Source organism: Dreissena polymorpha, chromosome 1, assembly GCF_020536995.1.
Source record: "Dreissena polymorpha isolate Duluth1 chromosome 1, UMN_Dpol_1.0, whole genome shotgun sequence".
Taxonomy (NCBI): Eukaryota; Metazoa; Mollusca; class Bivalvia; order Myida; family Dreissenidae; genus Dreissena; species Dreissena polymorpha.
In genome coordinates, this window is record NC_068355.1 from 207,874,054 (window position 1) to 207,885,189 (window position 11,136).

An 11,136-nucleotide genomic window follows, 5' to 3' on the forward strand; every position below is an offset into this window, starting at 1 on the left:
ACGTTTTACTTTTGTCGCAAGCATCGCTGGTTAAAAATCTCCAATATTTGCCACAAAATGAGAAGGATGTTACAATTCATCTTGTTCACGATAACTGCTATTTCAAACCAACGTTTCCGGGTTTAAATTTTACTATCGTTTATGTAGATGCTGATAAACATATCGTAGAGAGTCTATTGCCAACTGAAGTTTCTAACAGACCATTCTTTCATGTTAAGAAACTAAATACGCTCAAAAACTTTTTCTAGTAATTTCATATTAAGCTGACTTTATGCTAATTTGTTGATTGTTAAAAAAACATGAGTACGTATGGTGAATTTGCATACCAACCCAAGTTTATGACTTGCGACTTGACTTGTTATTCAGATGCGTGTAACAAACATACAAATGGTTTATTGGTTTGTCGCGTTCATTTCGATAGATCCGTAAAGAAATGTGTAAGCAGTAGTGATTTATCAACTTACTACGTTCATGACTTAGTAAGGCTACTAAACACAAGCGAAAAAGGGTTCAAGGAAATGGCAAAAGCTCACAAAACGATGACAGAAGATGTTAATTTCATACAATATGACGAGTTAAAGGATTTATACGAATGCGTTGATGATTTGGCCAAGATGACACGACGTTTACAAATTGTTGGTACATCAGCATTTAGTATTCTACGCGATGATCGCAAACTTAATACTGGAGTATGCATACAAGGACACGTTTCACAACCCGATAATCTGTTTGTACCAATGGCAAACTTTTTTGATGAAAAAATTGTACCCATCGAAACAATCGCCGAATATCTTACAACTGGATCCAGACAAACAGTCATACCAATGGATATAAAAAATCACAGATATGCTTTAACTGGCAGTATAATTTACCTAATCATATACAGACGAAACGGTATATTTGATTACATAGTATATATAAGCGAGGAACCTATAAGCAACCTTATTCAGTCTGTTAAAGATACCACTTCAAATTTCGATTTCATCTATACAACAGTGGCTAGAACAATTACTGAGGAGGAATCTGCTCCATATACTGTGCTTGCAGGTGGTATATGCTTCAAAGACGTTGTTCTCTACTGTAACGAAAATCAGCTGTCGTCGCCAATACTAAAAACATATCGACAGTTTGAAAACATATTTAAAGGAAAAACAAGCGAATTTTTTATTGACTCGAGTTTACATCTTTTTTCATCAACGTTGAATCCTGGTATTGAAAGGTCGCCTGAAGTAAAACTCGTGGAACTTTTGTTAAAATATAAGAATAACCCAATACACCTTTGGAATCGATTGAGTTCGCTAAACGTCGATGCTAACATCAACGCATTGTGTTCCAATCCGATCAAAGAAGCATTACTTCGAGCCGAATTGTATATAAGGGAACATTTTTCAAAGTTTGACATTTCGAAATTGGTTGCTTTTCTTGAAAGGTGGCTTGATTTGACAAACACTGAAGACATTCAAAACTTGATTGCGTATGTTAAAAAACAAAACCATCATTCCCACTACTCAAAACATTCGTACGATAATTATGGTGAACACGATGACTTCGATTTCAATTTCGACTGATATATACTTTGTTCATTCCTATTATGTTGATTCTGAGCTGTTAACCTCAAACAATCGTGTATGTTATCTGTACATATTGCTACTGAATGACAAGAATACATATCTCTGCAAATACAACAAACCCATTTTGGTCAGTTGTTCATCAAGTATACCAAGCGTACATAGGTTTATTTCGATAGTCCCCAAACCACTTACTGATTGTGTTAATGTAGGGATTATCGATGACACAAAACTCAACATCATTTCAGGTCTAAGCAAGGTTTCAAATTCGGTAACTATCGACAGTCAGTCTCTCTGTTCAACATTTGAAAGCAACGATTCTGTAATAAAGCTTAATACTAAAAGGCGATTGCTAGACGAATGTGGGGATGAAGATCCACTAAAACATTTTATCAAAACTCAAGTAGATTTCTCTTGCAAGGAATCCATACTGAGTTATATCAAAACAAAATATCTCAAAGCTATCAGAATAAATGATAAAAGCACGTTGTATGTACCAAAGCACCCTTCGTATTGTTTTCTGCGATTCGGAAATGAACGAGTTGTTAAATACTTGCTTGATGAATCGTCTCAGTTTGTGTGCGCTACTAATATACCGGATTTTGATATAGAACTGAAAAAACTGTGTTATGCGACACGTTTTAGCTACTCGTCCATTTTCCATGACAATCCGTCAGTAGCATACAATTCGCAAGCTACAGATTTAATACTATATGATGGACAAATTGCCTTAATGGTTAGCAAACACGATGAAATATGTGGTATCTTTAAATCTATGAAATGTCTCAAAAAAGCTATATCCACAAAAAACATTACACATTTTCAAACAAATCACCCAACGATTAGAAAGCATTTTTCCATTAAAAGGAACATTTGTTTACCAGTTGATAGAATGCTGCACTTAAAACGTGTTTTCAAAACACTCAAGAAAGATTTCAAGTTCCGAAAGCAATGTTTTTTGAAGAAGGGTGTGTTGTATCTCAACAAACGGAAGATCAGTAACAATAGCCGAGTGTACGTTCATGACTTCAGTAATTTCTATGCAACTACTATTCTACGATCATGTAAAGAAGAAGGTTTGAAACATATATTTTCTCAACTTGTGGATCAAAGACAGTACCATCCAAAGTTAAAGAAAACTATAACCACATTGTTTGGAATGACCAAACGCTACTGTCCAACACTATTCTACAGAACGTTAAACGAGACAGTTCGTGTTATGTGTCAAACATATACCAAGGACAAAAAAAGGTCATTTGGAATCTGCAAGGACAGCTTTTTCACACACCAGGAGAATATTGCAGTGCCTTATGCGAGATACAATTTGAAGACAGAGTGTGTATTGACGAATTTCAGAATAACGAACATCAACACCTATATTGGAATAAATGAAAATGATGAAGTAATCATCAAAGGCATTTATTTTCCCCCCTTCGTGGCTGCACGAAAAATTGTTCAAGGACTGTACAAACATCTAGTTCAATTCGGCACAGTGGAAAGCCTACCCGACATCATACTAAGAAGTACAAACCTCAATGAATCTGATTTTCACGTATCGTTGCCCACAAAGCTGAAAGCTAGTGACTTTTTTGTTTACGGAACAAAAATATTGGATGAATATGTGTACTGTAGAAACAACATAAGCAACGAGGTTTACAGCACTCCGGCAGAACCAACCCTTCATGTGAAACCAAAACAATTTGCTGGCGAAATAGACGTCAAACGATATGCAAATGAAATAATCAGTTGTCTGATTCGATTTGCACAAACGTTTAACTTTTCAAGTATAATTGACGAAAATGTATTGTTTGAATCAAATTTATTTCTGAAAAAGCATATTTTAACTAACATATTTGAACGTTCAAAGCACAGTCATTTGCCAGGATTTCGACTTCATGCATGTCAACTCATTTGCTGAAATATTCTGTATCCGAGCTCGTACAGTTCCAACGCTGCAACAACCGTGTAAATAGCTTTTGCTGGCATCGATGTAAGAAAGGACCAGAGTGTTTGTATTACCGTTTGCTCTGTATCTCTTTGATATATGTAGTCAAAGTTTTTTCCATCGTAATATAGAACTGCTTCATCACATTGATTATTGTACAAAAGGTTGAAAATAAAGTCTTCGTTAATTCGAACATCTGTGGGTTTGTTGCTGTATAGTTTTTGATTTTGTTCATACAAAAATATCCTAACCAGATCCTTTTCGTTACTCGAAAATAGCAACTCGTAATGAGTTTTGGTTTTGAACCTCAGTTGTTGCAATATCGACAGATTGGCCAACAAAGGAAATTTCAAACTAACGTCAACGTTCGCTTTATATGCATTTATGTCTGTGTCGTATATTAATGATACAGACCATTCCTTCAGCTGTTCATTTACAAAACACAGCGATACAATATTGCTAGCCATAGTAACAAAAACACACATGTGAAAATGTCGACTCAGTTGACAGCTAAATAGACAAATTAATCGAATCGAACAGAGATGAAAACATTGGTACAGACGGGTAAAGCTTTCTTGGTAGCGACAAGACACTAAATTCAATAACGCAGCGAAGAACAAACATTTTGAAAATGAGTTTTATATTGTTGGGTTGTTTGGAGGAAGGTTGTTTTATTGTTGAAATAACCCAATCTTCATCCAAAGCCGTGTTCTTGTTAGAGTTCATCCAATATTCGTATATGCTATGCCATTGCTCGTTTATATATTTGAGAGGGTTTTTTGCTTCGTGTTGGTTTCTTGTTACGAAAGAAATAGTAACGTCCATAAACGCATTGACAACAGTATTGAAAAATTCATTATAGTACACGGTTTCTTCCTCGGGAAGTTTGGACGAAGATACAGCTTTGTTAAGGCATTTCAGTTTTGTGGCATTAACAACTGCTGCTTCTTTCATAAACGATCGCTTTTTCAAAAGCGTTTTGTACGTGATATATACTTGTAGAGATATTTTTGTATTTGTTGCGTCTCCGAGAATGAAATTGTCCAATCGACCAATAATGTCATACACTTCAGTTGTTGACGAATCCATGATTTATCTTCGGCAGTGGACGCCTGGTAAAAGCTATATACAAATATATTCCCATATTGCTTTGACGGGACAATACGTTATTTTTGAGCCAAATTTCAGGTTTACCAAATATGATAAGCCAACATTGGTTATGGAGTGGAATGGCAAAACCTGTATGTATCTTATCGAACTGCCATGTTCTTTCAATCCAGACCTTTATTTCATGTTTGGGGAGGTTGAATTTCGTGCCACCGATTTACTAGGGACAACGCAGAATAAAGTCTTACTGCTCAAAAACGATGATAATGGGTTCGATGATAACTTAATAGTAAACGATGAAATTGAATACAACTTGACAGACGAAGGTGACCTAAAAATAAACGATGAAGAAGAGTCAAAGTTTTGCGTTCGCAAACACGATGAGTGGGTTTCAAATCAATTTCAACCTTATTTCTTCCAATCCTTGGACTTAAAACCGAGTATCGTCTTTCCAAACGAAGTAGCCGAATACCTTTTGCTACAAACGTTTTGTAACTCGGCTACAAGCTTGTATACCATCGATTCATTTGTAGAAATGCTAACCATACATTTTCTTGACATATTCACACATTCTATCGATTACAACCATGATGCGGAATTTGTCAAATTGATATACGAAAATTGGTTTAGAAAACTAAAACCGGGTGAAGTGTTAGCTCTAATCGGAAATATTGTACAATGTTCAAACAACAATGGTTCGTTATTAGAGCAGCATTTCATTTGTTGTGTTGACAAGTGCACAAAAGAAATGTGTATTTCCAAAACACATACGGCAAACAATGATCCGTTGTATTCGATCGAGTTTTTTCCAAGGCATTTAAGTATAAGCACCGAACAGGACAAGTACACTCTTGCTTATGACCATAAACTTGAATTTAAGTATGGATTTATTTTCGTGCCCAAGTGAGCTAGGAGTATGGTCTCTAATCAATAATCATTTTTGGAAGTTTGAATTTCGTATGGAAAACTATGACATGTACAGTACGTTTAGTAACACCGCACATACGTTGCTTGCTCTGCATGGGTCAAATAATATAGTTTGTGTTTATTCTTCGTCGTTGAAATACAAAGCTCATAGTTACAAAAATATACTTGTAGTTCCAAATTCTTGTTTGGGGAATCAGATTTACTCTTTAAAAGCAAATATCATGGAGACGGATGAACCCGAAGACAATGATGAAGATGATATGTATGACTGCTATGATTTACAATCTACATTGTGTAACCCCAAACACCAATTGTACTTCAACACACCTATATTGTTTCCGTACAGCTGGGAATCGTTAGAGCTTGATATAGATTTCAAATTACTGCAGCTCGATTTATCTCAGTATAAGGAATCATGTTACATGATACAAGACATGTTGCAGTTGCTATGTTCTAAACTGTTCAAATCATGTCAACACGTAGGGAAGAAAATGACAAACATAAGCGGTGGTTACAAAGAGCTTTATTTCGGAGTGTCAACATATAAAACATTTTCGTGTCCTTGTTCTGTCGTTGCGTTTATTGCAAACAAACACAAAAGCTCCACTTTCAACTACATATTGTTTTCCTACAGACTGTCTCAGTTGATCTTAAATTTCTGAATTATTACAATCGTCTGTACATTTAGTTGTGAGGAATGCGTATGTGTGTTATTATGGATTTGTTTTTGTTAGGAGCAGAACTGAACACATTCAATAGAACTCTAGCAACTGAAAGCAATATCAGAAAATTTATAGAGTTACTAACACGAATCGCTTCAAATTTCACTTTTGTGGAAGAAGACACATCGCTGAACGGCGTATTCACAATTATTCTCAGTTTATCAGAACAATACAAACGCGAGCTAGTTCAAAAAAATGTACAGTCTTGACCATTTTCCAGTGTTTGACAACTTCATTCAAAGTCACATCAATACAAAAAAGATTTATGCTGCTGATTCATATGTTATAACCACAGAAGGTGCGTTGCAAAAAAGAATTGACGAGTTCATGTTTTTGAGTTATGATACATGGGAATACGGTAGTGAAAATCCAAATGCATTTTACGAGGACGTTATTCGAAGTATGCCAGAAATATGCAAATCAAAATCAAAAAAAGATGATAATGATGAGTTCGAACGGTTTGCGTATGCATGTTTTCAAGCAAGTGAAAGCCAAAAATATTGAAAAACTACGAGAACGCATGTTGGCGCAGTCTGAAAATCATATATGATCATCCAAAGCGAGCTTCAGTTACACTTGCAGCTATGTGTTTGACCCAAGTATACGGGAAGAAGATGAAAACAAAAATGCAAATATACAACAATAACAGTGCAACCAAAACGACATTACAGATGTATCGAGAGGCGTTCAGCTTGCAACACTTGCAAAAGACGTAGCGACTTTCTTCACGGCGGAATCGATCAGCAAACCGATTTTTAGATAACAGTAGTAATAATCTTCATCTGCGTTTAACCCGATGTATATGTCTTCTTTTGTTGCTCCAAATAAAAGGCTTGGATTGAAACAATAGTTTTTGTGCTTCTTTTTAGGCAATTTGTAGTTCACGGTAACGAAATCGTCAGTTTCTAGCTTACATTCGTATAACTGCCAGTTTTCTTTTGTTAGACTACAGTGCCAAAAGTTAAAAAATGGCGATATTCGAAATCGTTTCGAATTTGCTGATTTTGCTGCAGCCAAAAGTGAATTGATTTCTACATACGCGTCGTTTGCTTGTATTTCAAGTTCCGTGCATCTTGAATAGCATTCTCTGAAAAAGTGATCTCCTATATTCGAAAGTTTTTGCTGATACTCGATAACTTTTTTGTTCTCCGTTTTTGATTCACTATTACAGAGAAAGTAATTGTCAGAGCTCAAAATTAGCAAAAGTCTAGTCGTGTTTATATCTGTTAAACTTTTAAGCAAACCTGGGTAGTAGCAAATTTCCTTCATGTCTTTTCGAATGCATGTAGTACATTCTGTTAGTTGTGATATGAAGTAGTTGGGGTTTTTTACCAGTTTTTGTTGAAAGTTTTGAATTCGATAACGTTTGAAAACTTTACTCAGTTTATCAAATCGCATGCTGATACGTTTACATTTATGGAAAACGTATTGTTTTATTGATATAGTGAAAAGAGAAAAAATTCTATATAAGGCAGTTATCAGAAACTGTGTGTGTCAATACAAAATGCTTCACGTGCATAGATCAACTGAAAAGAAAGAATGCAATTCGCATCTTTCTGAATCGATGATGTTTAACAAAAACATTGTTCATTGTCTGTACAATTTGATGCAACAGTTTAGATACCACAAAAATCTTACACCCGAAATGGTGCAGCAACAGTTGGAAATGGTGTTCGATATAGACGTGATAGATACACAATTCGAAAAGTTGGCAGAATCCGTTCTCGGTCAATGTGTACAACAGGTTAATGTTGAAACTGAAGCGAATACTCTTAAATCAGTCACTTGCAAATACGTGTATGGGAGTAGAGTTGCAGCTAATAGAGTAAAACCTGGAACAAGTGTTCCAACTGTCGGTTTCTTTACTCTAGAAAACAAAATCAAAATGCACGATGTGCTTCAAATTCAATCAAAGGTTACTAAACGTTTACTTCAGTGTCTACAAGGTATCCACGATGAATTACTCAAAGCTGGGGACATCTCTAGCATCAAAAATACAAATGCTGCAAAGCAAAATACTCTAGCTAACTTTTACGAGCATCTAGATTACCAAAATGAGTTGAAAAACAGAAGTATGCATGCCGGTTTATGCTATCGGCTTGTGGAAGAATTGTGGGACAGAGCACCACCACTGTACGCGTTACCACCATCAATCAAAGATTACACAGGACAGAGCGCTGCAAGTTTGCTAAGTTGGCTCTTAGGTGCTAGCAGTAAATTCATTTTTGCTTTAAACAAGTATGGGAGCGCAGCAAAGGAATCTAGCATTTTAGCTGAAGTAGCAAATTGTTGGAGAATAAACACGGATAACAGTCTGTCACCGCGTAACTGCGAGTCAGATATCGAAATCATTGGTGAAAATATTCCAGTGAGTGGAATTGTCATTCTGACTGATAACCTCAAAGTGCAACTTCAAAATCATATCTTTGCCAGAAGCACTCGGTTGAAAAATAACATCGTGCAGTGCGACGTTAATCCTGAAGATTTCAATCCACAAAAAGCGTTCATAACCAACGGTAAAATAAGAATGGAATCTACAAACCTGTTTGTGAAAGATGAAAAGCAGGCCACTACGAGCAGCGAAACTAAAAAGGTTGAGTTCCTTAAAATGGGATCTGAAGTGTTTGCCATATACGTTGTAGATCCAGCTTATTATCAGGGTGATACGACTGCAAAGAACAGGTTAAAAGAGTCTGTTAAAGTCGATTTTACAATGCCGCTTGCTGTTAAATTCAAAGGCCACTCAACAGATGATATTTTTAAGCATGATGATTCTAACGCACACACGCTACCCACTAAGGTTTATTTTAAAGACGCGAGAGGTGTAACTAAATGTATTGGAGTTGAAGCAATGATTCCATTTGTTACAGGAATGATCAACGAACTCAATAATTTCAAAGCAGCTCTAAACAGCTCTGGTCAAAGACTGTCGAAATTATTCAAACTTTCTCAAATCACCAGTGGCCGTGAAAACGATGTTATAAACGAACAAAAGGTTAAAGCGTTGAAAAACTTGTACAACACTTTCCCAATGCACTACAACCTATCGATACTCTCGGAGGATGATGTCTATCAGAAGCCAATGTGGATAATGATCAGTGGACTAACGTATGAAGCACTGGTTACAAATATCATCGCTCTATGGAACGAGTACGGGTTTTCCAATGCTCTGGAAGAGCAGTTTGAAAAGACATAGCTTGTTTCGGCGCGATGCCAGTCATCTTAAAGAACACGCTTTATCATACGTTCAAAAACATAACCCAACTCTCTATTCGTGGGTAGCTAACAATGGTACGCAACTTAAAAGCTTGCTCGTAGACAAACTAAAGTTTCCCGAGAAAATTATGGAATTCGTTGAGTTTGTTATCAATTTGCTTAACAGCGGAAGGTTGTATAAAGAACTCTTTTCTAGTGGCCACTATCATCTTGGTCTGGGTTTTGTGTTGAACAGAACCGAAACTTTTGATTCAGAATCGCTGCTTTTATCGCGATGTCAGGGATATAAACTCTTTTACTCAGAAACAACGACCGAAGTGAAAAACGAATGTCAGTCGCCAAACTACAGTCTTGTAACAAGTATGCAAACTGGACATATGCCTTCTTCTCTAGGTCATCCATGTATAAGGTATCCACATTGTTTCCTATCTGAACATGGGAATATGGGTGCTGAAGTAATTAGCTCCGAGTTCATGTTTGAAACGAAAAAAACCATTCCTAATTATGACCAACAAGTATGGATACCGATATTTAGTATGTGTGAGGCTGATGAAGCTCAGTTTGAGGACACGTTTAATCCATATGGAAGAAGTAACATTGCCTTTGAACGAGACTCTTTAGACTATTTGAATGCTGATTTAGTCGTTGATCCTCTGAGTGGAGTAGCTGGCTATAACCCAATGTGTCTTGGAATGTTTAACATGAATTTCGTTTTCCACAGCAAGCTGCTTGTTTCACCTTCAGATTTTACTATGAAAAAGCACGTGATTCCAAACATGTATGCGAACTTTTGGTTTACTGAATTCCAAAACAATGCCACGAAATGTAACAACAAAATATTGATGAAAAACCTCCAGGACAATTTCACAAACATCAGTGAAACATCGCTTCACTTCGACGACCTAGCGATGGTGATGGGTGGTTCAACGTGTAAGTTTTGTTATTCGAATCCAAAAATGCTTAAGACTATCATGAGCGAGAGAGACAATCGACCACTTCCAGGTCGAAACGTATATCGCCAACAAAACGATTACCTTCTGCATGGTAGTAAGCTGATGGAAAATTTAGATCGTGGTGTTAATGCAAATGATAGATGTTTACTAAGGTTGTGAAAAAAACTATTAAGTGTATAACTTGTTGAATAAATATAAGAACTCAACATCATGTCGTTGTTTGGTTTTTTTACTGAGACTCCTTTAAACAACGAGCTTCTAAAAGGTGTTTTCATCAATTCTGCTTACGAGAGCAATAAACATAAATGCTCAGACGCATACATCGAACATTTTCTTTACAATGATTCGATGGACATGCCAAGCACCGTGTCTCGAATCAAAGAAATATGTTCTTCGCACATGCTACCTATTCGTGACATCGAATGCAATGCTAACAAACTGTACAACATTAAATGCGAAGACTTCGATTCTCATATAGAAATCGAAAACACTGGACCATACCCATTTAGTTTAGCTGATGAGGTATACGTGCTTCCACCAATACCTAATCAGTGTATCGATTTAGAGAGACTGAAAATGCAAGTGTCACCACGTTTCTCATGTTACAAACCGATACTCGTGCCCAAATTTGAGATTGCTAACATATACGAAGACATCATCAAAAGTTTCAAGAACGAGAAAACCTTTTCCTCAATTTT